This window comes from Hoplias malabaricus, chromosome 13 (assembly GCF_029633855.1).
Source record: "Hoplias malabaricus isolate fHopMal1 chromosome 13, fHopMal1.hap1, whole genome shotgun sequence".
Lineage (NCBI taxonomy): Eukaryota > Metazoa > Chordata > Actinopteri > Characiformes > Erythrinidae > Hoplias > Hoplias malabaricus.
Window position 1 is genome coordinate 6,085,461 of NC_089812.1, and position 25,535 is coordinate 6,110,995.

Genomic DNA, 25,535 nt, shown 5'->3' on the forward strand with positions numbered 1-25,535 from the left:
CACACATTAATACGCAGAGGAAAGCCACCCAGCAGGTGAATCAGTCAAGCAAAAGGATGCGCACAATACTTTTTTAAATTCGGTTTTGTGCCACGGATAACAAAGAGGGCAAAAAAGTTCTGCTGACGTACAAAGCAGAGCTGTGGCTACAATTAAAAAGAGCGATTCCGAGAGTTAACAGGATGGGGTCTATAAAAACGCCACGCACTACGGAGCATATCTGAACCAACTGAACAAACCAATTAAACAGCCCCCTGGACCCACTCTGTGCCATGCAAACAAAGAAAATGGTGAGCACTGTGCTTCTCTGAGCTATACAGATGTAGTGACATGGAATGATGGGTATGGCAGTCATGCTCAAGAAGGCGCCCATTATGTCGGTTTAGTTACCATCGACAGGGAAGTGATTTCATGTCCAAGCCATCTTCATTTTTCAAGAAGGAGAACCAGAGAAGGGCCAAGTCGCCCTTTCGCAAGGCAAACACAGTGGAGATATCTAATCAAAGACGATGTTGACAATTCTGGGAAAGTTCTCTCTGGTTTGTTTATGTTCAGAAGCTCTGCGTCTTTTAAGGTGGAATGGTATGTTTAAGGAGAAAACTGACTGTTGTTTGTTGGTGTCTGAAGTGTAAATTGTCTGTGTTTATTCACTGTTTAAATTCCGACAAAAACTCACGTGTAACTCGAGCTGTTTAGTTTTGTAGCACTTTCCCTCTGTGTTTACTTTCATGCAGTTAGCGCTCTCCGAAATATGGCATCAGTTCCATCCTAAGTAATTAGAAAGAGCAAAGATAAGTCAATATTAATCAGCTATGGAGAATTCCAGATGCCTTTTCTCTGCCATGAGCCGAGAGAAAGAGATATATCCTAGGATATCAGACTGAGACCCTCTGTTTTTTTTTAGCCATTTAGTGACACTGTGGTTTCTTAGAAACATTATAACAGTCTCCAACACATGAACAAACTGGGCAAATGGTGAGAAATATATGTATTTCTTTATTAAATGTGAACATAGCCTTTAAATCAATATATTATTAGGGAAAATCAAATCCCCTTTTTAGGTTACATCTGAATTGCACAGGTTTCGCTTAAAAACACACAGCTGGAACCTCACCACCAGGAAACGATAACATTCCAAACAAAGAGAGGCAAAATGGTGAGGTAATGCCAGATAAGCTAAAGTGAACGAAGGTCATGATCATCTGAGAAGGAGTCAGTCCTCTGCCGCCACGTGGGTCACGTTAAATAGAGATGTCCTGCATGACAGTTAAGGGCACAGAGGTCAAGCAGCATTCTGACACTGGACTCCGGAGGTCAAACAGACCCCATTACCGTGAGGGCCCTCGCTTCCACCTCCTGGCCTGTGATATGACACCCCTTCTCCATCTCCCAGGCTACCCCTGGCAGGGAGATTGTGGCTTTGATTAGACCCTTCCTAAATGGATTTCACAGTTTTGAAAAATGTCTGCAACACAGCTGAGTCACTGAGCAGCAACTGAACTGTGTACAAAGTGTTCTGGCTTTGACATGAAGCTAAGGGCCAACGTGGGGAAAAAGAGAGGACTTTTAAGGGGACAAAGAGGGGGTTTCCTATTCACTTCCCCATCGCTGAAGCAGCTGGCCATGAGAAAACCTGAAATGAGCTTGAGTCAGATATATATCATCTGATTTTATAATGATTTATCTTGATTCCTAAAACTCTACCCTCTCTGGTGTTAATTCCTCTTCCCTACATAAGCTCTTCTTACCTACACCAGCTCACAGCAACACATTACACCTGTCAAGTCAAATGCATTTGTTGTCACAAAGCAGCTTCAGAGGAACTGAGAGTTAAAACAAAAATCTAAATTAGTAATAACCCCCTGAGAAAAGCCAAAGGCAACCTTGGAAGGATCCAAGACTCATAAATGGGATTTAAAAACTCCAGCAGCACTGCTGTGTCTGATCCACATCAACCACATCACACCTGCTCTGAGGGGGTCCTGAGCGCTGAAGAACAGGAGGAAAGTGGGATAAGAAAGTATGCAGAACAACAGATGGACTACAGCCTGTAACTGTTGAACTACAAAGTGCTCCTGTGAGCTGAGAGAATGGAGAGTGAATGATCACTGGATTAGAAACACGTACCCTGTTTCTACACTCACTGTCCATAGGTTGTAGATCTTCATTTACACAAAAGTGGGGTGATGTTAGGATGAACAGCTGGGACAGTTCAAATCTGGAAGAGTGAAACTGCTACGGTGCCTGAACCCAGTTCCAGTCTTTTGTCTCTCTCTCTCTCTCTGAGACACAAAACAACAGAGGAAGCCACTTTTTTGCCTTCTCTTGTTGCCTTTGATGAGGGACAATAAGCCGGCAGGCGAGTTTTGAGGAGTTTTGAGCCCAACGCCGAACTCTGGAGGCCACCACAAAAGCCACGTGGGGAGCAGCTGAGAGAGGCCGGAGCCGAGGGCTACTGCAGGGATTCTTTTTGTTCTATCTCCCAAAAAAAGAAAAAAAAAAATGTGGGCAATGCTATGGCCCAAGCTACAAGCCTTGGGGTCTATCATCTCTGTCCCTGTGTTTTAATCCTCCCCTCCAGAGACGGCTGAAAGCCAACTAACCCCAGAAGCACCACAAGCATCTGAGGGAAAACAGAAAGGGAGAAAGGGAAGAAAAAGTCAGTGGATGGACCACCTGCTCGTCTAACTAAATTACACTCTGAAAGAGAAAGGAGGAAAGAGTGAGAGTGAAAGTAAGTCACAATCTCTCTGTGATCCAGCCACACAAAAGAACAAATTGTGTTTCTCTGTCACTGTCCAACACAGGTCAAGAACCAGGGCAGCGGCCTTCTCTTCCAATCGAGGGCATTTGTATGCAATTGTGTTTATATATATATTCTCTCTCTCTCTCCCTTCTTCCTCTTCCCCTTTCATCTCCATCTGCTTTTGTATTCCCGCACTCTTGTGTTTGTTCCACCACTCCTCGCTCAGATTGACTGTTATTATTCCAAACAGTCTGATGCTTCTGTCTTATCTTTATTTACGGCCAGGAGGTCGGGGCAGGAGATTAAAGCAGTGGTCTGAGTGGGAGTCCGAGAGACAGAGAGAAAGAGAGAAAGAAGAGGAAGAGCTACTTCGTCGTCCTCCTCCTCCTCCTCCTCCTCATCATCATCTTAATTGCTCACTTGGAGTGCTCTGAAAGCCAGGCTACCTGGCCCTGTGCAGGCTTTAATCTACAGTCTTACATAAACAAAGCCAGGTCCACACACTGCAGGGAAAACCTATTATGGTAAACACAGCATATACTGTAAGTATTCCACATAAAAGCATGAGACCAAATGACATGCTCTGGAGCAGCTGTACATGAGCCTAGCCTTGGGCTGAGAAAGGATCATCGAACATTGGAAATGTAATATTTTAGCTCTTTCCTGTTCTCTGGTTTCTCCTGGTCTCTATTCTGTGGCTGTTACATTGGTTTTATTTATTTTGGATATTTAAATATTTCTGTTTAAATTGCAATGTCGCGCAGCACGGTGGAGCAGCAGGTAGGTGTCGCAGTCACACAGCTCCAGGGACCTGAGGTTGTAGGTTCAATTCTTGCTCCGGGTGACTGTCTGTGAGGAGTGTGCTGTGTTCACCCTGTGTCTGCGTGGGTTTCCTCCGGGTGACTGTCTGTGAGGAGTGTGCTGTGTTCACCCTGTGTCTGCGTGGGTTTCCTCCGGGTGACTGTCTGTGAGGAGTGTGGTGTGTTCTCTCTGTGTCTGCGTGGGTTTCCTCCGGGTGACTGTCTGTGAGGAGTGTGGTGTGTTCTCCCTGTGTCTGCGTGGGTTTCCTCCGGGTGACTGTCTGTGAGGAGTGTGGTGTGTTCTCCCTGTGTCTGCGTGGGTTTCCTCCGGGTGACTGTCTGTGAGGAGTGTGGTGTGTTCTCCCTGTGTCTGCGTGGGTTTCCTCCGGGTGACTGTCTGTGAGGAGTGTGGTGTGTTCTCCCTGTGTCTGCGTGGGTTTCCTCCGGGTGCTCCGGTTTCCTCCCACAGTCCAAAAACACATGTTGGTAGGTGGATTGGTGACTCAAAAGTGTCTGTAGGTGTGAGTGTGTGAGTGAATGTATGTCTGTGTTGCCCTGTGAAGGACTGGTGCCCCCCTCCAGGGTGTATTCCCGCCTTGCGCCCAATGATTCCAGTTAGGCTCTGGACCCACCGCGACCCTGAACTGGATAAGGGCTACAGATAATGGATGGATGGATGGATGGAAATCCCAATGTCTGAATAGTCATAATATCAACCTTTGTTTGCTAATAGTTCATTGCTCTTTAAAGGAGATAATTGCATTATATTATATATATATATATATATATATATATATATATATATATATATATATATAAATTTTCATTATATCAGTGGCATAAAATGGTCTTAAAACGACAATAATATTGTTTAAAGCCACTGTTTCTGGGAGGATATATCAACCACCATAATCTGCCTTTTCCCACTTAATAATAATGAAGTCCAAATATCAGTCTACACTCAATGATCATTGCCTTGAAGCCCAACTGAGAATAAAATGAAAAGAAATAGTCTGTCACTGAAATGAAACAAAAAAGGATGTCACTGTCCAGTACACAGCAGCCATCCACAGCTCCAGGCAGATCACGATGATGTGAATTATTTTATTTATTACATTTAGCTACCAATGTCATTAAGAACATGTCATTATTAAAATGAGTTCTCAGGCCAAAATACACTCCTGATCTATAGGAAGGACAAGAAAGAGGGTACATGAGCTCACATGAGCCTAATACCAGCATGGTCTAATGTTGAACTTCAGCTGGAGGGGTATCAAGTCCACCAGTGCTGGGCAAACAGCTCTGTTTACAGCAGTGATGGAGCACTGAGAACCTCTGGAGTAGTGCTTGTGATCCAGGCCCAATCACCCTTGACCTCACTAATATTCTTCTGGCTGAATGGCATCAAATTTCACAGCAATGTTTGATTATACCGTAACCTCGTAAAAGAGAAGATGCTGCAGAAAACGAAACAAACTTCACATTAACACCTTCATTTCTGAAGAAATGAAAAAAATGATTTAGCCTTTTAGAGCAAATACTGTACCACACTGAGGGTGAGCTCAGGGGTGATGACGGGAGGTCTGGCCTCAGGCCTCCCAGGTCTTGTAGTGGTGGTCACACGCTGGACACACTGATTTATGAGCCAGGGGATTACTGACCAGCCAGCCATGAGGACCACCCAGCTCGTGGCACACAGTGGCAATGAACACGCGCACACACACATTCATGTTTACATGCAAAATGGAAAAAAACTTTCAATTTATTTAAAGGTATTTATTACCATTCTGACACAGTGGACACAGCAAGTACATTCAACTGGTTTCAAAAAACGGAAATGCAAGGTTAAGCTGTAAGCTGTAACCTAAATATCCTAGGTTTATTAATGTACATTGCAAATGTAATATGCTTTGTAAAATATACAATATAGAGGTAAGAAAGTATGCAGAGGGACAGATGGACTACAGTGTGGTCAGTGGAGCTGAGAGAATAGACAGTGAGGGCAGAAACGAGGTAGAAGTTCCTAATCCAGTGATCGTTCAGTGTATTTATTCGTAGTACTACTACCCACACACAGATCACACACACCCTTCAATAGCCAGGGCTCTGAGGGGGATGAGTGAAACAATAGGTAAAGATGACAAATCCTCCAAAGTGCATTCTCAGTGAACGTACTCACCTACCAACCGACTGACAACTTGACAAACACTCACCTGCCCTGATGGAAAGCACAGAAAGAAAGAAAAGAAAAACACACCCATGAAAACCACCAGCAGTCTGTTCTCAGCTCTGCATTAATACCGTTCAGTCAATGGCAAACTAATACAGTGTCTAATCCCTGGATGAAGTTCAAGAAATACACCATCAAACCCTCAAAGTAGCCGCTCTACGGTGGTTGAGATCGGAGCAGACATCACTCCAAGCTTCAAGACCTGAAGTCATGTGGATTATCCTCTGCAATCAAATACCTTTCTCAAGAATATGTTTGTTACATATTTGACCTTAATGAGAAACGAACCATAATTTGAATGAAATTCTCAAGAGAAGCAGAGTGAATCACATCGTACACTGAAAGAGAGATCCTCCAAGTTTGCTTCTACCTGCAGTTTTAAAATGAAACTGTATTGTTAATCATTTGTTTGATCAGAGGAGGATATGTCCCTGGTGAGTCTCGGTTTCTAAAAAGGTTTTAAAAAAAATAACAACTCCTTTTCCCAGGCGTATGATGCAATAATCCCCCACATGTCGATTTGGACAGGATTAGTATAATCAGGGGTAATTTTTACTACTCGTTTTACAGTAGGTAAAAGGCTCAGGGATCTTTAGTGAAACGAGAGCACACTCCGGAAACATGACGGAAATGGTCCATTCTGACGGGATTAAAACCACTGAGATACTCCGGTGATAATTACTTTACCCAACATCCACAGGTGAAACTAATCCTGTCTGAATAGGGCTCAAGGGGGAGAGAGAGTGAGAGGCAAAGTGTACTACTAGGTGTTGCATAAGACTTCATTCAGCTCCATTCTTTTTCTGGGGCATCTTCCATATTCCGGGCGGCACGGTGGTGCAGCAGGTTAGTGTCGCAGTCACACAGCTCCAGGGGCCTGGAGGTTGTGGGTTCAATTACCGCTTCAGGTGACTGTCTGTGAGGAGTGTGGTGTGTTCTCCCTGTGTCTGCGTGGGTTTCCTCAGGGTGACTGTCTGTGAGGAGTGTGGTGTGTTCTCCCTGTGTCCGCGTGGGTTTCCTCCGGGTGCTCCGGTTTCCTCCCACAGTCCAAAAACACACGTTGGTAGGTGGATTGGCGACTCAAAAGTGTCCGTAGGTGTGAGTGTGTGAGTGAAAGTGTTAGTGTGTGTGTCTGTGTTGCCCTGTGAAAGACTGGTGCCCCCTCCAGGGTGTATTCCCGCCTTGCGCCCAATGATTCCAGGTAGGCTCTGGACCCACCGCGACCCTGAACTGGATAAGGGTTACAGATAATGAATGAATGAATGAATCTTCCATATTCCCATATGGCAGTGTTTCCCATTTTTTTAGATAATTTTCAACTCCAACAGACACATCCACACCTTTTGTTTCTAAACTCTACTGAATTTATTTTAAACACTGTATGTTTATGAAATCCTTTGCATGTAAATATGCAGAAACTCCTCAAACCAGTGTGTGACAGCTTTATATTTCCAACCAAACGCGTCACCCCACATTTTCCTCTCAAAATCCTCAGTGACAGAGCCTCTTAAACACTTTCACGTCATGTGAGAGATGAGAGGGAGAAGGTGGTGGGCTGGGAGATGAAGTGGGACGGACTTGGCAGTAGCCATTTGGCTGCCAACACAAAGACGACAAAAAAAAAAGAGCGAGAACCCTTGACTTGTTGCCATGGCGATGCATCAATAGCGGGTCAGTGGAGAGGACTGGGGTTGTGTATTGGGGCTGACCAGAGTTGAGTTCACCATTCAGTGGCACATCCGGCTCCTGTGGCACTCTGCAAACACACTGGTCAAAAGGCCTTCGGAGGAAAGGAAGAGGAATAGAACCCCAGTGACACTTCACAAACACATGCGTGCACACACACACACACACACACACACACACACACACACACACACACACACACACAGGCCAAGAAGCAATACATCATTTTTGCCACCGCAAAGCAGTTGTTGTGTAGTCTCTACATTAACCAGTTTAAGCTCTACACAGAGAGCTCATGGGGGCGGCCATAATATAATCCAAACTACACTGAAAAGGCAGGTAGGACATCATTACTACAAACAGCCAATGAAAGTATCCTCACGCCACAAGTTCTGCTCTCGGAACTTTATTTAACAATAAATTATATGAAGACTACAGTATGCCATGATCTGAACATTTAACCCTTGTGTGTGATATGATACCAAACACCAAACCCGAACAAGGTTGTTCTAGAGCTGTGGCTGTTGAGCCAAGCTGTTTGAACACATTCCAAGCTGTAGACATAGATCATGCAAAAAGCTGCCAATATGGTATGTAGTACATTTAAGGACATTCTTAGATCACAGCGTCAGGTTTCAGACATCAGACAAAACAGCCTCAGGTTTCAGGGAAAAAGTGTGAATAAAATCATGTCTCAGCTCTGGTGCATCAGGAAAAACAGGCCATTTCCGACAGTCTGGGGTGAAAACTGTTCAAAGGAGGTGGTAGCTATCGTGTTATACAGACCACTTAGAAATCTACTGGCTTAATTTCTTTATTTTTCAGGTTTAAAGCTGCTGATATAGGAGCCATGACATGTGCATGTTCACACGGAGCAGAGTCATAGTTCAGAGTACAGTCAGAGCTTTCTGTGTGGTGCAATGTCACCCATCACCCATGGATTTTTTTCTTTTTTTGTTAATTTGAGTGAGTTAGGGAGCTTATTTCATATAAAAGGACAACATAAGTGACGTGTTATAAAGAGAGACACGTAGAATAAAGAGCAGAAATGACAGTGAGTTGGTTCACTGCAGTAAGGGGTTAACTCAAGGTAAATTGATCTAAAAATGTGTAAAATGTGTGTAAAGCTTTCAAACCTGTTCTTCATTAGTAGAACAGATCACTAGAAGATAACATTTATCTCTAAAATAGTACATTTATTGGAGTTTTGGGCTGCTCTGTAATGCCTCAGGAGACACAAGAGTGATTCTCCTAAAATGCCTAATATCCTACAAATGAGGACTTTTACGGTGTAAAATTATAATATATTTATAATATAATTATAATGTAAAATGTACAGTTATTATGTTCTATTATTTTCTGTAAAATACAAAGAAACCAAATAAGGGTACTACTACTTCCAGTGGCTAAAAGAAATAACATTTAAACTGCATTTGAACATTTTTATGCATTTAGACTGAAGCAGAGACAGAACAATATTAAATGAATCCTGAAATACACCCTGCCACATCACAGAACACAGGCCAAAGCCCTTGTGTTTACAGCTTTAAAAAACAATACTGAATGTAACGTACAGCTCAGTCAGTTTTATTAAACGTTTTAACCCTTACTTTTAACCCGTATCTTTCATGTCTCAATAAGCTAGTGAACTTGTTGCTTAACGATTCTCAAATTTGTTAATTTTTTTTTTTAGTAAAAACAGTGGGTTTGGCTAAAGATTTTGACCAAAGGCTAAATTTGTGAGACGGGCTAAACCGTTAATAATACAATAGTCTTTAATAGACCTAAACCCCAGCTTGCTGCTAACTCTCTGGATGTGGGCCACGTTGGGTCTAACTGGACTTTATCATAAAGAATATATCACAGCACTATTCAAACACAGGGAAAAACAACGTTCTCAAAACACAATGCCAATGTTGTGTATTAGCAAAAGCTAGCTTCTGTTTGCCAGGGAAGACTGGAGACACTGTGTGTGACACGGCATGGCTAACCTTAGTGAAGTGTACAATATTAACAAACATCTGTAAACACTCTTTCCAAATAGTCTTTAGTGCTACTTTAAGTGAAGCGTTGCTCACACAAATAAATCAGGATTGTCCAATAGAATCAGATGCTGTGTATCAGCTGCACATGAGCCTAAGGTCACTATCCCCAATGGTAATTGTTGTCTATGGTTAAATAAATTACTAAATGAACACACACATACATTTAGGGCATAAGACCAAGGTCTGAACCAAGGTTTGTTTTTTGTTACATTGTAGACATAAGTTTAGGTTTCACACTGCAGTTTGGCAAAGGTCTAATGGACCTTCCTACTTCCTGTCGTCATTACATAAACCGACGGAATCTCCCCGTACGTGACATTGATTGGTTTGTAGAGTGGTGTGTGTCTGAACCAACATGCATTATGACTAGTTACAATGACTACTTATTTGTAGTTCAGATCAAACACATACATCACATATGCAATCCTACTTATTTACATTCTCTGTTCCACCTTCAATGGTTAAACTTGTGCTAGCTGATAAACACTGTTTCCCCAAATCACATCCACCTACATTTAACCTTCTACACTTCTGAGTGCCCTTCTAATAATAATGCAGTATTTTTTGTACCCTGTGCAGTGCGCTAGTGTGTGGTTTGGGATAGGGCGGAAGTAATGCAGTGGAAAAATCAGTTGTTCGAATTTTAGCATTTATTTTACATTCACAGGAACACGTCAAAAAACCCAGGACAATCGCAGTGGGAGACTACACAGAGTCTCATGTGTAAATGTTAATACACACAGAACCACGGAGAAAAGTTTACAGTTCAGTTAAAGTTGTTTTTTACACGTGTTCTGTACTTTTTGGAGTGGGGCAGTGAGTAAATCACCTGGTCCCTCTCTGTCATTTATACTGACTCAACTTCCTGTAATTGGTCCTGAAGTCATAACAATTCACAAAGTGTCTCTCTGAGCACAAACTTGGCATTGGTCCAGTTTGATGCAGACATTTTGGTCCTTTAGTCCAAACGTGTTCAGAGGCACATTTCACACATGCAATTTTGGTTTGGACCAAACTGAAAAGTTCTAAAGTCCAGAACAAACAAGCCATGTTAAAGCACACTTAACGTTCATTTTATTGAGCGTAAGTAAAGTTTAAGTATATTTCCCAAGGTACACTGTATGTAGTATGGATACTAATATCAACATACTAATAGTGTATTTGGGGCGGCACGGTGGCACAGCAGGTAGGTTTGATTCCCGCTCCGGGTGACTGTCTGTGAGGAGTTGGTGTGTTCTCCCTGAGTCTGCGTGGTTTTCCTCCGGGTGCTCCGGTTTCCTCCCAAGGTCCAAAAACACATGTTGGTAGGTGGATTGGCAACTCGTGACTGTGTGAGTGCATGTGTACGTGTGTGTATGTGTTGCCCTGTCGCCCCCTTCAGGGTGTATTCCCACCCAATGATTCCAGGTAGGCCCTGGACCCACCGCGACCCTGAACTGGATAAGCGGTTACAGATAATGAATGAATGAATGAATGAATAATAGTGTACTTATGTGTACTATTAATGTGTATTAATACGAGTATGTGTACTATTTAGATTGTAATGAATAATATTATGAATTAAGCCTGTTTGAATGCTCTCAAACCTAACCTGGTGTCATGGTTAAAATGTCCCACTATTCATATATTTTGTATGATTTATATCTGGCAACCTGAGGGATAAAGCTGCCTTAAAACTTTGCCTAGCCCTAACCATGAACCTAAACCTAACCCTAAAACTAACCCTAACTCTAAACTTGACTTGCTGTTTTACCTGCAGAGTCCACAAATTTAGAAAAGTAATGTTTTCATGTTTGTCCTTAACATAAAACTCTGCTGTATTCATAGCAGAGACTTTGATTGTATGCAGTGAAACAGCACCTCCAGTGGATGGGGGGGCTCAATATTTAACATTTATACCTACAAATTATGATGAAGCAAAGCGTCCTCACCGTACAAATGGAAACATAGGTTTTAGTAGGTCTTTTAGTAGTTTCTTTATGTTTTAGATGTGAAATAATATTGCTCAAACCCTGGAGGCATGTTATCAATAAAAACAGCAAAACGGTATCATATATTGTAGTTTATATGCCATTTAGAGTCCAGTTCCACCCCTGTACTATTTTGTCGAAGCTATTCCACCCCAAACGACAAGAAAACTTCATTATATATATTTATAAATATGTTAAAGTGTATTTCTATCAAAAGATTAATAGACATACTCCAAACATATTTAGACTTTTATAAATCATTGTCAGTATAAGCCCAGTATAACTGAATAGTTATCTTTTCTGTATGGATAAAGGGATATAGACACCAATGCATCTGGTTTTGGTGCATAACAACTGCATTCTCAGGAGTGACAAAGCTCCATCCAATACTTTTGGGATGGTATTTTCAATTTCGAAATAATAATCAAACATCAGTACTTTACTTCAGAACGCTCTCATACTTGAAGGTCATCAAATACTGACAGCAATGTTCCACATTTCCAGTAGAATAAAGCCTTCTACGTGTGTTAATTCCTTTGAGATCCTTAATTTCAGAAGGACTACTTTGTCAATATTGTCTACCTCAACTGAAAGTGCTAATGCGGCTAATGGGGATCAAGCTAGCATGAATCACATTTATGTAATGCTAGCTGACCCTTGCTAGCTTAAAGCCATTATAAGCAACATTAGCTTATGCTGGGCTCAGTGTTCCTTTAAGACTGAGGTTTACGAGGTGCAGCTCAGATGTTGGAACACCGCAAGTGCTTTTTGAAAAGCCTCTGGAAACATATATGTGCTCACCACAAGAATCCGCCACAAAGCAAGTGAAGTGTGTCTGCCTTCCCGGAATTAGGCTTCCACAGCTGCAAGAGAAGAGAAAGAGAGAGAGACATTGTGAGTGAGTGTGAGAAAGAGAGAGAGAAATACAGCATCGCTTATTTGATACAGTAATATACAGTAAGGCCAATCTAAAACACATTTGCTGTATCAGGTTACGCCAGTGTGTATATCATATTGACTAACTATTGCAGGACACCTGGGGGATTCGCTACATGGAGTAAAACAAGCTCAGGTTAGAGGGGCTTAAATCTCTAAGTCCAAGTTCAGCTGTAGGTGAAGGATCTTTAATTAGCCTCGGAAACATCAACCATAAATAACACGTGCAATTGAACTGCGCCTCCTAGGTCCCATGGTGAGAGTCCAGATATTCCGCGCTATACTGCAATGAACAGTGGAACACAAATGCATGTCTTATTTCTGTGGCTTTGAAAAAAATACTCTTGACCCTGCAATGAAATCTGTGCTTAGTTTGCATCATTATAACAGGTAGGGGTATGTGATCCAGCAAAATTATAACATCACGAAAGACATTTTGCAATTTTTGTGTGGCAAAAGCTCCAGGAGTATGAGCAGAAGGAACTCGCAAATTCCTAACCAACATTGGTGCCCTGCCAGGGAGGAGGCTGGCACCTTGACCCAGGGGGTAGGGCTTGGTGCCTAGCCACTGGCTCTGTGCAACACGGTTCCGCTCACTCACTATGGCATAGTTTATAAGCTGCAAGCACTGTTCAAAAGAACTACAAATAGTTCAATCAAGTTTGTTTGTTTATTTATTCATTGTTTGTTTGTATAGGGATGAAATTTTAATGCTTCTGTGTTAATGCTCTATTGTCATCCACACAATATGATATTGCAACATTCCTGATGTTTGATAGTTGGAACACAGAAAATAATGAACATGATTTTCTTTTGGTCTGGGTGTCTTTGGTCATATTGGGGCCAATTCTCTGTTTTCAAAGCACAGCTCCTCTCCATGGCACTGGAGAGAGTCTCGCAACACTCAGAAGCACAGAAGCCCATCACCTGTTTGCCTCGAGGTAAAGGGTCCCACAGTAATGCATAAAGATTAAAAGACAGTTATAGTTTGTTAGCCATATTAGCATTTTCATCATAGGATGTCATGGAAAACTGTTACCACATTTGACCACAATGTATTTCTCTGCTCTTGTGACTGAATCTAAGTGGGTTATTCATACACAGGCCACATACAACTTCAGCAACACAAGCCACATATTTTCAGTCTGATTCTTTTTTCCCCTGTTACAATAAACAGTAAATAACATGATCCCTGCACTCTTGAGAATGTAACAGATCCTTTAATGTTTCCCAAAATGTCTCTCTACATGGTACAGTGTTGATCAAAACATAATGGTTTCTGCACTCACGTAGCGCATTGTATGTAAAAAATAAGTTTTTGTCAGCTTTAAGGTTCATGTTTCCCTGTCAGATTAGTATCTAATTAGTGTCTGGGTGCAGTATAATTTATATGGCACACTATGTATGAAGTAAGATGCTGTTTGGGACGCAGCTCAAACTACTCATACAGCTATTGCCAACCCCATGGATTTCCTGTTAGAAAAGAAATCAAGTTCATTTTAGCTTAGATTTAGATTCAAAACACCTGACGGAACTGACTTTTAATTCACTCACTCATTCATTGAATCACACAAGTTTAGCAACATGTTCCACGAGAGGTGCTATTCAGTTCTTCACATCAATAATACAATGCTTTTTCCAGTGAAGTAGCACCCTTACAATGATTGGCATGTCTTATTACTGTACACTTAATCTCATTATTACTCTCTGGCATTTTGTAAGAAAACTCGCCCAAACAACAATCCACATAATCGGTAGACAATCCAGAATCTATGCCGAAAGTACATCATAATGCTCGGTCCTCCATCAACATAAGAGGAGTTGTAATAAACAAACAACCAGCTCACACCCATTTATTTCAGAAAGTGAATCGCTCTGGAACTGGACGCTGTTTGGAGCTGCAAGAGCAGCAGATGTAAGGAGTGGTGCTGCTCACGTAGATCAGCAGGGGAGCCAGGCTGCTATTTTAAGACCGCTCTCCTAAAAATAAATCCCTGAACTCAGACACTGGCACTGGGAATACCTAAAAGAACACCCCCCCCCCCGCCCACTCCCCCCATGCTTATGACCTCAGTGGTAGGGTCCGCGTCACTACTGACGAAATGCTAACCTCATAAAACAATATTGTAATCGGACCTCCAGCGAGAGTTGGAGGAAACACATCCAGCACTGAGTCATTTCATTAGGAAACTTGAGTCCCAGCAGATTGGTGCCAGTTTTCCCCTAATGCTGCCGCAAAGAGCATGAAAATACACAGAGCCGGACATCTGGATCGTTATCCGTGAAGGAAAGCAACCAGCGCAGAAGTAATGTTACTGTTCGGAGGAGGTATAGACTGTTAAGACTGGAAAGTAAACAAGTGAAGGGTGGTCTCTTACTTTCGCACAGTACTGCAGCAGGTGATTTACTTGTGATTAAGCACATTTTAAATTATAAAAGTACATGACAAAATAGACCCCCACGAACAACACCAATGTATTTTTCCCACTCGTGATATTGAGTTTTTTTCCCTTTTTAAAAACTTAATTACTCATTTAATCAAACTCACAATCTATAATAAAGTGTGTTGTCCATCAACATTGCTGTTCACTCCCAAAGAGAAATATGGGGATGTAGTATAGACGCAGTATGGAGATTTCAGATGTATGACACATAGAATAATACATGGATTTCCCTAATATTCGACTTACATTTGTCATAAATGAGCCATTTTCAAAATTGGGCATATACTTCAGCCATAAACATAAGTAATGTATTCAACAATATATGATGAATATATGATGAGAGAATTCTTCCCTGACAATTATTCATTCATTCATTCATTATCTGTAACCCAGTTCAGGGTCGCGGTGGGTCCAGAGCCTACCTGGAATCATTGGGCGCAAGGTGGGAATACACCCTGGAGGGGGCGCCAGTCCTTCACAGGGCAACACAGACACACACACATTCACTCACACACTCACACCGACGGACACTTTTGAGTCACCAATCCACCTACCAACGTGTGTTTTTGGACTGTGGGAGGAAACTGGAGCACCCGAAGGAAACCCACGCAGACACAGGGAGAACACACCACACTCCTCACAGACAGTCACCCAGAGGAAACCCACGCGGACACAGGGAGAACACACCACACTCCTCACAGACAGTCACCCGGAGGAAACCCACGCGGAAACAGGGAGAACACACCACACTCCTCACAGACAGTCACCCGGAGGAAACCCACGCGGACACAGGGAGAACACACCACACTCCTCACAGACAGTCACCCGGAGGAAACCCACACAGACACATGGAGAACACACCACACTCCTCACAGACAGTCACCCGGAGGAAACCCACGCGGACACAGGGAGAACACACCACACTCCTCACAGACAGTCACCCGGAGGAAACCCACGCGGACACAGGGAGAACACACCACACTCCTCACAGACAGTGACCTGAGGTGAGGATCAAACTCAGAATCTCAGGGCCCCGGAGCTGTGGTATGTGTGACATGTTTCCACAAAGTCCCAGTTGGTATCAGTTTTGCAAGATAACATTAGTAAACAATTGACCTACTTAGTGTTGCATTAGAGCAGAGTCTGAGTAACAGGAACTGGGGAGCAGGAGCACATTACCGTTAATGTTAAAGTCTTCAGTTCTGATTGTTCCAAAGACCTCCATCAACAGTGCAGCACTCAGCTGAGCTCAAGAGCAATATCAGAGTCCACGTTACATTAAGACCAAGAGAAGACAAAGAACATCAATTACTGTCTCAAGACCTGTTTGAGGCCAGAGACTAGATCTGAGTGCTACTACTAACACTGGACCTAAAACACACAGAGCCACAGCAAAGGCCTACAGCTTCAAATGGAGTCATTACCACATATTAACCATGAAAATCAACCTCATCTTCCTTATTTATTACAAAATAAAAGTGATAAATTAAACTTGATAAGATCAAAAAAAGCTGCAGGCGTGGGTGTGGTGTGTGTGTGTGTATGTGTATGTGTGTGTGTGTGTATCTGAGACACCTGTGTGTGAGGTAAGGACACCCACATTTGAAATCCTGAGCCTGAGAGCTCTTGCTCCTGTTTGCTAACGTAACTAAAACAGACTGATAAACACAGGTGATGTCAGGAAATGGCTTTTGGGGGTGGGGTGTAACCACAGAGACCAAGCATTCCAGTGCTCTGAGCGATGGCTTGTCAATCTTTTCTGTGTGTGTGTGTCTGTCTGTCTTTGTCTATGTGTGTAGGAGTGGAGGTTGAGGGATGCCAGGCTTTATAGCTGACAGAAGCCCCCTAGCACCATACCACACATCATATACACACTGTAAACACACACACGCTTCAAGTTTCGACCTATACATTAAAAGCAGTTACTGCTGAGCCCACCCTCCCTCTCATCGCTCCTCATAATACAGTGATGTGTTCCAGCAATGACAGACAAATGTCACTTTAAATGTGTCTGCTTCATTTTTATTCAGCGAAAATTACAAGGAAAAAGTGCAAAATCTACACTCCAACAGCCGTCAGATACATTCATTCATTCATTCATTATCTGTAACCCTTATCCAGTTCAGGGTCGCGGTGGGTCCAGAGCCTACCTGGAATCGTTGCGCGCAAGGCGGGAATACACCCTGGAGGGGGCGCCAGTCCTTCACAGGGCAACACACACTCACACATTCACTCACACACTCACACCTACGGACACTTTTGAGTCGCCAATCCACCTACCAACGTGTGTTTTTGGACTGTGGAAGGAAACCGGAGCACCTGGAGGAAACCCACGCAGACACAGGGAGAACACACCACACTCCTCACAGCGTCAGATACATCACTTATTTAAATATCACTAATAAAGATGTCCACATTCTGACCCCACACTGAACGAAGTCTGGAAGTGAAATTACTTTTCAATTCAGGAGCAATGATTGTGCATCTGGGAAACTCTTAAACTGAAGGACATTTGGGATATTAAACATGCAACAACAGAGACAAAAAAGATCATAATCTCTTCTCGTGAAGCTCAGACACTTCCAGATCCATCATGAGCTTTTAGGTCTGTCCCAAATAACATCTGTAGGGCTTTGGAGCTTCAGCTAATGTTCGGTGAAAAAATGTGGAAGTCAATTTTCAGTGGGTGGGGGGTAAAGCCCTGAAGCTTTACACAAACATATGGAGTTTACACCTGTTTTCACACACGATATTCAGAAAATCCAGAGAATGACTGTTCTGCGTGACTCCGTCATGTGACGAGAGGATTCTCCCCACCGTCACTGGCTCTATTCACACAGGGAAATGACCTGTAGAAATATTTTGAACATTTGTGTTCACAGTCCTTTGGCTTAAGGCTGAAAAAGTTCTGGGATACAGTGTGTGTGTGTGAGTGTGTGTGTGCGAAAGGGGGCTTAATGATGCTTTTAGTTACTGAACATAATACAAAATAGAGAGAGAAAGAGAGAGAAATGGAGTGACAGTAAGAAAGAGAGGAAGCAACACAGAGAGAGATTCCTATGTAACAGCACCCTCTACAGCAAGGACCACTCTTTGCCCCTTCATCACGGGTCAAACTGGTGGCCTCCAGCTGAGAGACGTGGCTACACCCAAGACCATCATCTGTTCTAATTCTAAACTATTTTATAAACCCAAAAGCATTTTAATCACGTATGATTACACACTATTATCATGTTATAATAATATAATATACCCATCAGCCATAATATTAAAATGGCCTCCTTGTTTCTACACTCACTGTTCATTCCTTCAGCTGCCACTGACCACACAGGAGCACTCTGCAGTTCTACCACAGCTGTCTGTTACTGTCTATCAGCGAGACTTTGTGTTGAGCTGGCACGACTGGATCAGACACAGCAGTGCCGCTGGAGTATTAGAGCGGTTTCACAACTGGTCCATGTTCGTTCGGGGAGAAGTGTGAAACAAGTTGTCGCACTCAGATGCGGCGATACCGATGAGTACCGAGGCCCTCTAGTGGAAGTGTTCTCCCTCAAGTCCCAAATGAACTCTGGTGTGGTTTGTTTCTTGTAAGAACATGATCATGATCGTGAATGGGGCTTACAAAATGTGGACCTATATAAGAATAATTAATTGTTATTATTATTATTATTACTACTATACGTTTAATTTTTATTTAGCACCTTTTTCACACAACGTCACTTTACATCAACACAGAGGGAGAGGAGGGAAGAAGCGTTAAGTTGTTTACAGGAGGGAGCTGACGGTTTTCAGTTGAGAGCGAGAGAAAAGCAGAGATGGAGAGACTGTGGTGCTCTCTAGGGTTGGGGCCATGAAAGATCTGCCCCTGCATTGATCAGTCTGAGCTTGGGGATGAAAAGAAGACCAGTGTCAGAGGACCTAAGTGTACAGGGGGGACAGTAGCGGCACAGGAGTTGTGCAGGAGGAGTTTAAACTGAATGTGTCGAGAGGGAGGTAGTTTGGGACATACTGACATACATCATAATATATTTTGGTATAATATATGGTTATGTTTCACTGATAAAAGGCTAAGTGTGTGTAAACAGTTCACAGCCTCTTTCTGTGCTTTACCTATTCATGTATTTCTCCTCCCTCTTGTGCTTTAAAACTGTACACTTTGCTCCAGAGCCACAATACGCAGCCTCATTTGAGAATGGAAATATCGGGCAGGGATGTGGGATCTGATTGGAATTCTGGATGCAAAACGCTATACTTGAAAGGGCAGGTTTACACGTTCATTGTCTTGATTGTATTTATTTAACGATCAGATCATGGTGATTGGGTGTTAACGGCAAGTGTAAACAGGGCCTCGTGGTGCTTTGGGCTACAGTTGCAGCTCCACTCCAAACTTGGGTTTGTTGTTGAGCTGCTGTTCTCAAGCACTGAATTACCACCCGACTGCCCTCCCCCTCAGCTCCAGGCTGCATCTCATGAGGGCGGTTTATCTGTATTGGAACAGTGCCACAGGGCAGCATGGGTCACTCGGGAGAGAACGGCATATGCAGGTGTGTTGATAGTGTTACCGGATACCAAGATACAGATTAACCTCGGTTTTAGTTGAATCCCTGCACCAAAGGTTTGATGCAGTCGAGTTTATCTTGTCGAGGAGCAAATCGTCTTCCCGAAAACACCCTATTACGAAATCCTGTGCAGATGTCAAGACGAGACATGTCTGGTTGGTGTGTCAGATATAAATTACACCAGGTTTTACAATTATCCTCTAACTGCTGGAGAAGCTTAGAACAATAAGTATGAAGTAAATACAATCTATGGGTGACTTCAGGAACTTTAAAGTACATTCACTGTGGATACAGACACTCAGCTTGTATGATCTCCATTGAAGAGCATCTGCTCCATGCCCTGAGTCGGCTAGAAAATACAAACCTCCATTACTGGGCTATACATCATGCACTCATTAACAGTGGAGGGGCTACGTTCACATCACACGCCTCATTCATCAGTTCTTTGCTCAGATCGGATGTGGCTTGTGTCTTGACAGTTCAGATTCATACATTTAAGAGTCTCTGAAACGGCATGCATTCACACATTGATATATTTATTCACAACGCATCCTTAATCAACAACAAACACTGTATTAAACTGTATTGTATTAAAACTGCAAAAATACCCATCAGCGCATGTGTGTATCGCAGTTTCCTCGAGAGGACAGCAATCTGTACATTAGAACGGGAAGGCAAAAAGAAGCCAGCTGGACTGATTTTACTGCTGTACTAAGAGACTGGATGATGTCTCCTTTATACAGTATTTAGGTCATAAATGAAGGATCCCTGCACCTGTGAAAGCCTTTATAATCAGCTATAAACTTTACACCTTCCAATCGAACGAGTGCCTTGTCTAGATGTAGTTGTATAATCTGTGAAGGGCACTACGCAGAGAGTGTGACCGTATATCAGATTTGTATCCGATTTGTGGGCTTGCGACATGAATGCGAATGGCCACACAGGATTTCATGTGTCTTTTTGTCTGTACGCATGTGCTTAGTGCTGTCGTCTCAGCCTGCACCAGCAGTGCAGCAAAACAGCAATGGAGGCATCCCAAATAGCACCACATTCCCTAGATAGGGCACTTCACAGATTATAAAACCAATACTTCTACACCCAGACAGGGCACTAATCATCAGAATCCCTGTTTTATGACCTAGAGTGTGCACTACACAGGGTTTAGGGAGACATTTGGAATTCAGCTGATCAAAACGAAGGGGCGGCACGGTGGTGCAGCAGGTTAGTGTCGCAGTCACACAGCTCCAGGGGTTGGAGGTTGTGGGTTCGATTCCCGCTCCGGGTGACTGTCTGTGAGGAGTTGGTGTATTCTCCCTGTGTCTGCGTGGGTTTCCTCCGGGTGCTCTGGTTTACTCCCACAGACCAAAAACACACGTTGGTAGGTGGATTGGCGACTCAAAAGTGTCCATAGGTTGTGAGTGAATGTGTGTGTCTGTGTTGCCCTGTGAAGGACTGGTGCCCCCTCCAGGGTGTAGTGAATGAATGAAGTTTGTGATGTGACCATAGCCATGTGTTCACACAGCCCTGAAAATGAGTCACGTTTGAGTCACGTTAATGCAAAAATAGATCGATGTTTTCTGAGAGTCAAGACTACCCATCCACTACCTGCTGGACTGCGACTTGTGCGCCAAACAAAAATATCCAGCCAACAGCATCCTGTGGGCAGCGTTCAGTGAACAACACGAACCGAACCCTACTGGAAACGTCTAGAAACAAACCGTCTCCCCTCCAGCAATTCTCGTACAGCTATAATGATGCAATCCTGACAGTCAAACAGGAGGACACCCATGTTTCTTCTTTCCTTCGGGCCTCATTCCTTCACACTTTCACCGCAAGGACTAACTTTACAAGCTCTAACGAGTGCTGGGTGTAATTACAGAACCATCCAGCCCTCTACAGAGTGACACAGTAGACCGGTAAATTCCTGGTAATGATAAATCACAATAATAAACTATTTGTCTGAGCACCTAGGGGTAATTAGGGGAAGTTTACAGGAGGCAGCAGAGATTAAACACGACCAAGCAAGCTGACAGTTAGAGAGTTGGAGATAAAGCTGGTGACCTAAAAAACAAAAAAGGCAGCTGCTAACTGAGCAAAGAGGCCAAAAATGGTGTGACAAAATCCCACCCCCCACCCCCGAGCGGCTGCAGAATGCCAGTGGTATCTGAGAGAGACACAGACCAGGAGGAAAGCTACAATAGTAAATAATACAAGGGAGAACAGGGAGGGGATTGCATTCTCTTTTTTTTCCTGGGCTGAACACTTTCTGAAACACTGCCTTGCCCATTAAATGGACGCAATACCGAGTGCAAACGTAGACAGCTGCACTGCAACAGGACCAACTGGCTCCGTTTTCAGCTAAGGTCTTGTGTACAAAAGTTTCCACAGTGTTGGACATGGTGTTCAGCTGTTATTTGCTGGGAGTACTTTAGGAATTAAAAAGTATTTTTATGAGCCTCCGGCTTTTCTCTTAAATATAACAGCAGATTTTCCAGGCCCGTGCTGCTAACACATTAAAATAACACATAATCAAGCAGGCAGGCATCCGAGCTGGAGCTGGAGGCCCGACCTGAACGGAATATTAACGTGCCTTTCCATTTCCATCCCAATGTCCGACTCTAAAAGGGCCCTGATCACTGTGGTTGTGCTTAACTTTGGCATTCTTCCGAAACCAAAGAATAGTTAGAATATATTATATATTAGATGATGGAACACTCCTGTGAGGATCTGATTGCATCCAACCAGAAGACCATTGCTGTGGTCAGGGGCTGATTATAATACATTTCCTGATTGAATTACAGTAAAGTTCCTGATCTCAAACACCACTCCAACTTATTCAATTAATATTTAAAAAACAACAACAGAGAGAGCTGTGTTTCACTATCGTAAGCATCCCCTTTCATATTGACAGCGCTATTGTGCTCTATCTATCCTCTTCATGTGAATTAAAATCATTCGACTTTATGCAGCAAACTTTTCAGGCGTTACGTAGAACACAGTGCCTTCGCTAGCAATGCTTTTTTTTTTTTTGGTAATTAATAACACCATTTTGGGCAATTTCAAGAGTTGCTAATGTCAAGATTCTAAAAAGTATAAACACTCAGCTGTACTCAGGTTTGGAAATGAACACAACTGGCAAACAGCTTCTAAACACCTCAGCACCTCCATGAAGCCATTAGCCACAGCTTGGTCTTGATTCCATCAGCTGTCTTTAGTTTTTTTCGTGTGGACATCCCAACTTATTTTCTCAGTGGAAATTCATGGAGCAAATCTGATTGTTGGCACCGAATGTTCTTCAGTCCGTGACCCCTTTCTCCACAATGGAAGATCTGCTTTGAGTTATGTGGCGCAACATGTTCCTAAAAAGTGTTAAAGGCTCTATATTCTTTTTTTTCCTCTTCACTTAATTTGTTCCTTCTGGCCTTTTAAACATATAAGTAAACTAAATAAATAGCACTCTGGTGCATTTCTAACTGAATCACATCACTTTTCCTAAGTGATATATAATTGCAAATGTACCATCTGTGGATTAGAGTCAGTGCTGAACAGTGATTGAAAAAAACATCTAAATTATCTCATTTTATCTCAGTTTCACTGACCACACAGTCGCACGTTGTACTTCTTAAATTCCAGCAGACTGTGGTTGATCTGTTTCTTTGCATTATATAAGAAAGAATGCAGGGGTAAGAAAGAATGCAGAGAAACAGGTGGATCAGTAATTGTAGACCTGGTCAATGGAGCTGATACAATGGACGATGAGTGTAGATACAAGGTAGGTGTTCCTAATCCAGTGATCATTCAGTGCAGAATAGTAAACAGTGTAACACAAAATTTGGGGGTTTTACGAGAACAAAGATCAGGTCCCTTTTTGTAGAGAATTACCCACAGAACTAAAGGCAAAAAAAAATAAAATAAATAATAATAAAAAAAAAAATTCACCACTTCATGTGTCCCCTAATCACATCCTAATAATTCTTTTATGACAAGAATGTTTTGCTCCAGTTGCAGAGCTTTAAAATACCTTTCCCCTCCTGCCTACGGGCTGAAGCACCGAGGGATCGTTGCGATATTTGCTCTTCTCGAGTTTGAACAGTGACGTGGTGAAACAGTAAAAACAGGACATAGTGCTCTCCTGTTTGCTTAAGAGCACCTGAAGAATAGACGGGCTTAGAGAAAACAAAACAAAATAGAGCAGCATTCCTCCTGTCCGTCACAGCCTCAAAACCTGCAGGGCAGCCCACCACCTGGAAACGAGAGACACAGCACCGGGAAACAAAGTTCCTCTTGAAAAACTTCCAGAGAGGTGACTTGCTGTTTGCACAGGGATCCTGAAATCCTGAGAGGAGCAAATGCTGATCACAGATCAGTTTCATATCCTAATATATGCAAAGTCACAAATACACAGACAAGTACAAGCTGATCCAAGGTCAGCCCTCGCGCTCAAAGTTTTTACATACTGGACGTGGGCCTGGCCTCTGAGTTTACAGTAAAGGGTAAATGGTTATGCAGCATTGGTGCACTATCAAAACATCTCTTTGTTTCACACATTAAGGAATTTCTGCTTGCTATTTCTCATTAGTCATTTGCATGTTGGGTGTAGACATAAAACTGTATGAAAATTGTATATCACGGTTATTGCGGCCAAAATGTTCACAGTTTATTAGCATTATCACAGTACATTAAAATGTGCTGAAAAGTAACAGAAAAAAAAAAAACCACGATGATTTTTGAACAACAAAAATAAAATTAGCAGCACTCTGTACTCATTTAAAAGAAGTGAACAAAAATAGAACTAAGTGAACAATAACTCTGCAGCCTTGTTTTTTTGTTTCTTGGCCTTACGTATTAGGACATGTTTAACAGGTAATCAGTAATCATAAATTTATAAACCTCTGTTGTTTATGTTATTTTAAATAGCATCTAGAGCACAACAGGGAATACATTTGAATACAATCATAAACCATTGAAGGTAGAACTTAATATCGGCAGCCGAATCTCAATCTGAATCTGAATCCAAATGTTACCAAGCTTTGTTTAAGACCAAGCTTTGTTTAAGACAGAAATAATCTGACAAAAACTTCACAATTTACATTGGTGAAAATGCAATAGAATTTAAGGCGGAACGGATAACTACAACATTTGTGGGGGAGGAACGGGGGATGAGTTTGTAATTCTGGATGGAATGTGTTATCTTTTTAAATGTGACTTCTTGTTTGTCTTTACAAAAAGTCAAACAAGTCTTTAGGAGCTCCAGTGTGATGCCCAGGACCCTTGAAACCAGGGGAGATGAATTCAGGACGGGGAGATGAAACTGGGCACCACCCCGTGGCTCTGTCACTGTGCCATGATTCCAAACCAAACCCATGTTACATGCTGCGCATTGCTGCAGACACTGGGAGACTGTTCCTAACTTTGGTTGATGCTGTAACATACATAGGTTTTTCAAATCATGGTAATCATAGTAATGTACATTAAAACAGTGATATCTAATGAGGACTTTAATGTCGACCTCTGAAGTGCTGTCATTCTGTGGGAATTTAGAATTATGAAGCAACTCTATTCAACACTTAAACTACAACCACTAGAAGTTCTGAAAAACACTGGTTTCTATGGGGTCAGGCAAGAAGACACTACACTGCTTTAAAAATATATTACAACAAAGTTAACGTGGACACTATTATGATAACATCAGCTACTAGGACTGTCACAATAGACTTATCTCGATATATTGCCTCAGAACTATTTCTGATAAACTATATTACAATCAATGAACAATTTTTGAGGACATGTCCATATATTAAATGCCCATTATAATATTCCTTTGATGTACCATGAGCAATAGTGTGAGACCTGCCCATAGCAACAGTGACATCTTAGCACTATAACTCAAAGAATGCAGTGACATTATGAAATGTATTTGTGGCAAATTGTAGCAAGTTTAGAATATGTTTGCTCCACAGAATATTTTCAAAGCTTTTTTTCTACATTTTTTCCCTGAAACTCTGCTGCTGTTTGGCTGATGGCAGTGAGATGCCATGCTTTTATAGGTTTACTTTTTGACTCACTGGGTGGAATTTTAATAGGGGCATTTGCTTGGATGGGCTCACTCCTTTGGAAAA

At 42.4% G+C, this 25,535-nt stretch overlaps 1 long non-coding RNA gene across 1 annotated transcript in view; it reads right to left on the reverse strand.

Moving 5' to 3' along the window:
- Positions 1-25,535, reverse strand: part of LOC136665451 (uncharacterized) — an 82,327-nt gene that overhangs the window by 20,760 nt on the left and 36,032 nt on the right. The window contains exon 2 of the long non-coding RNA XR_010795245.1: positions 12,279-12,340. This is a non-coding gene — a long non-coding RNA (uncharacterized lncRNA). The remainder of the gene's footprint in view (positions 1-12,278; positions 12,341-25,535) is intronic.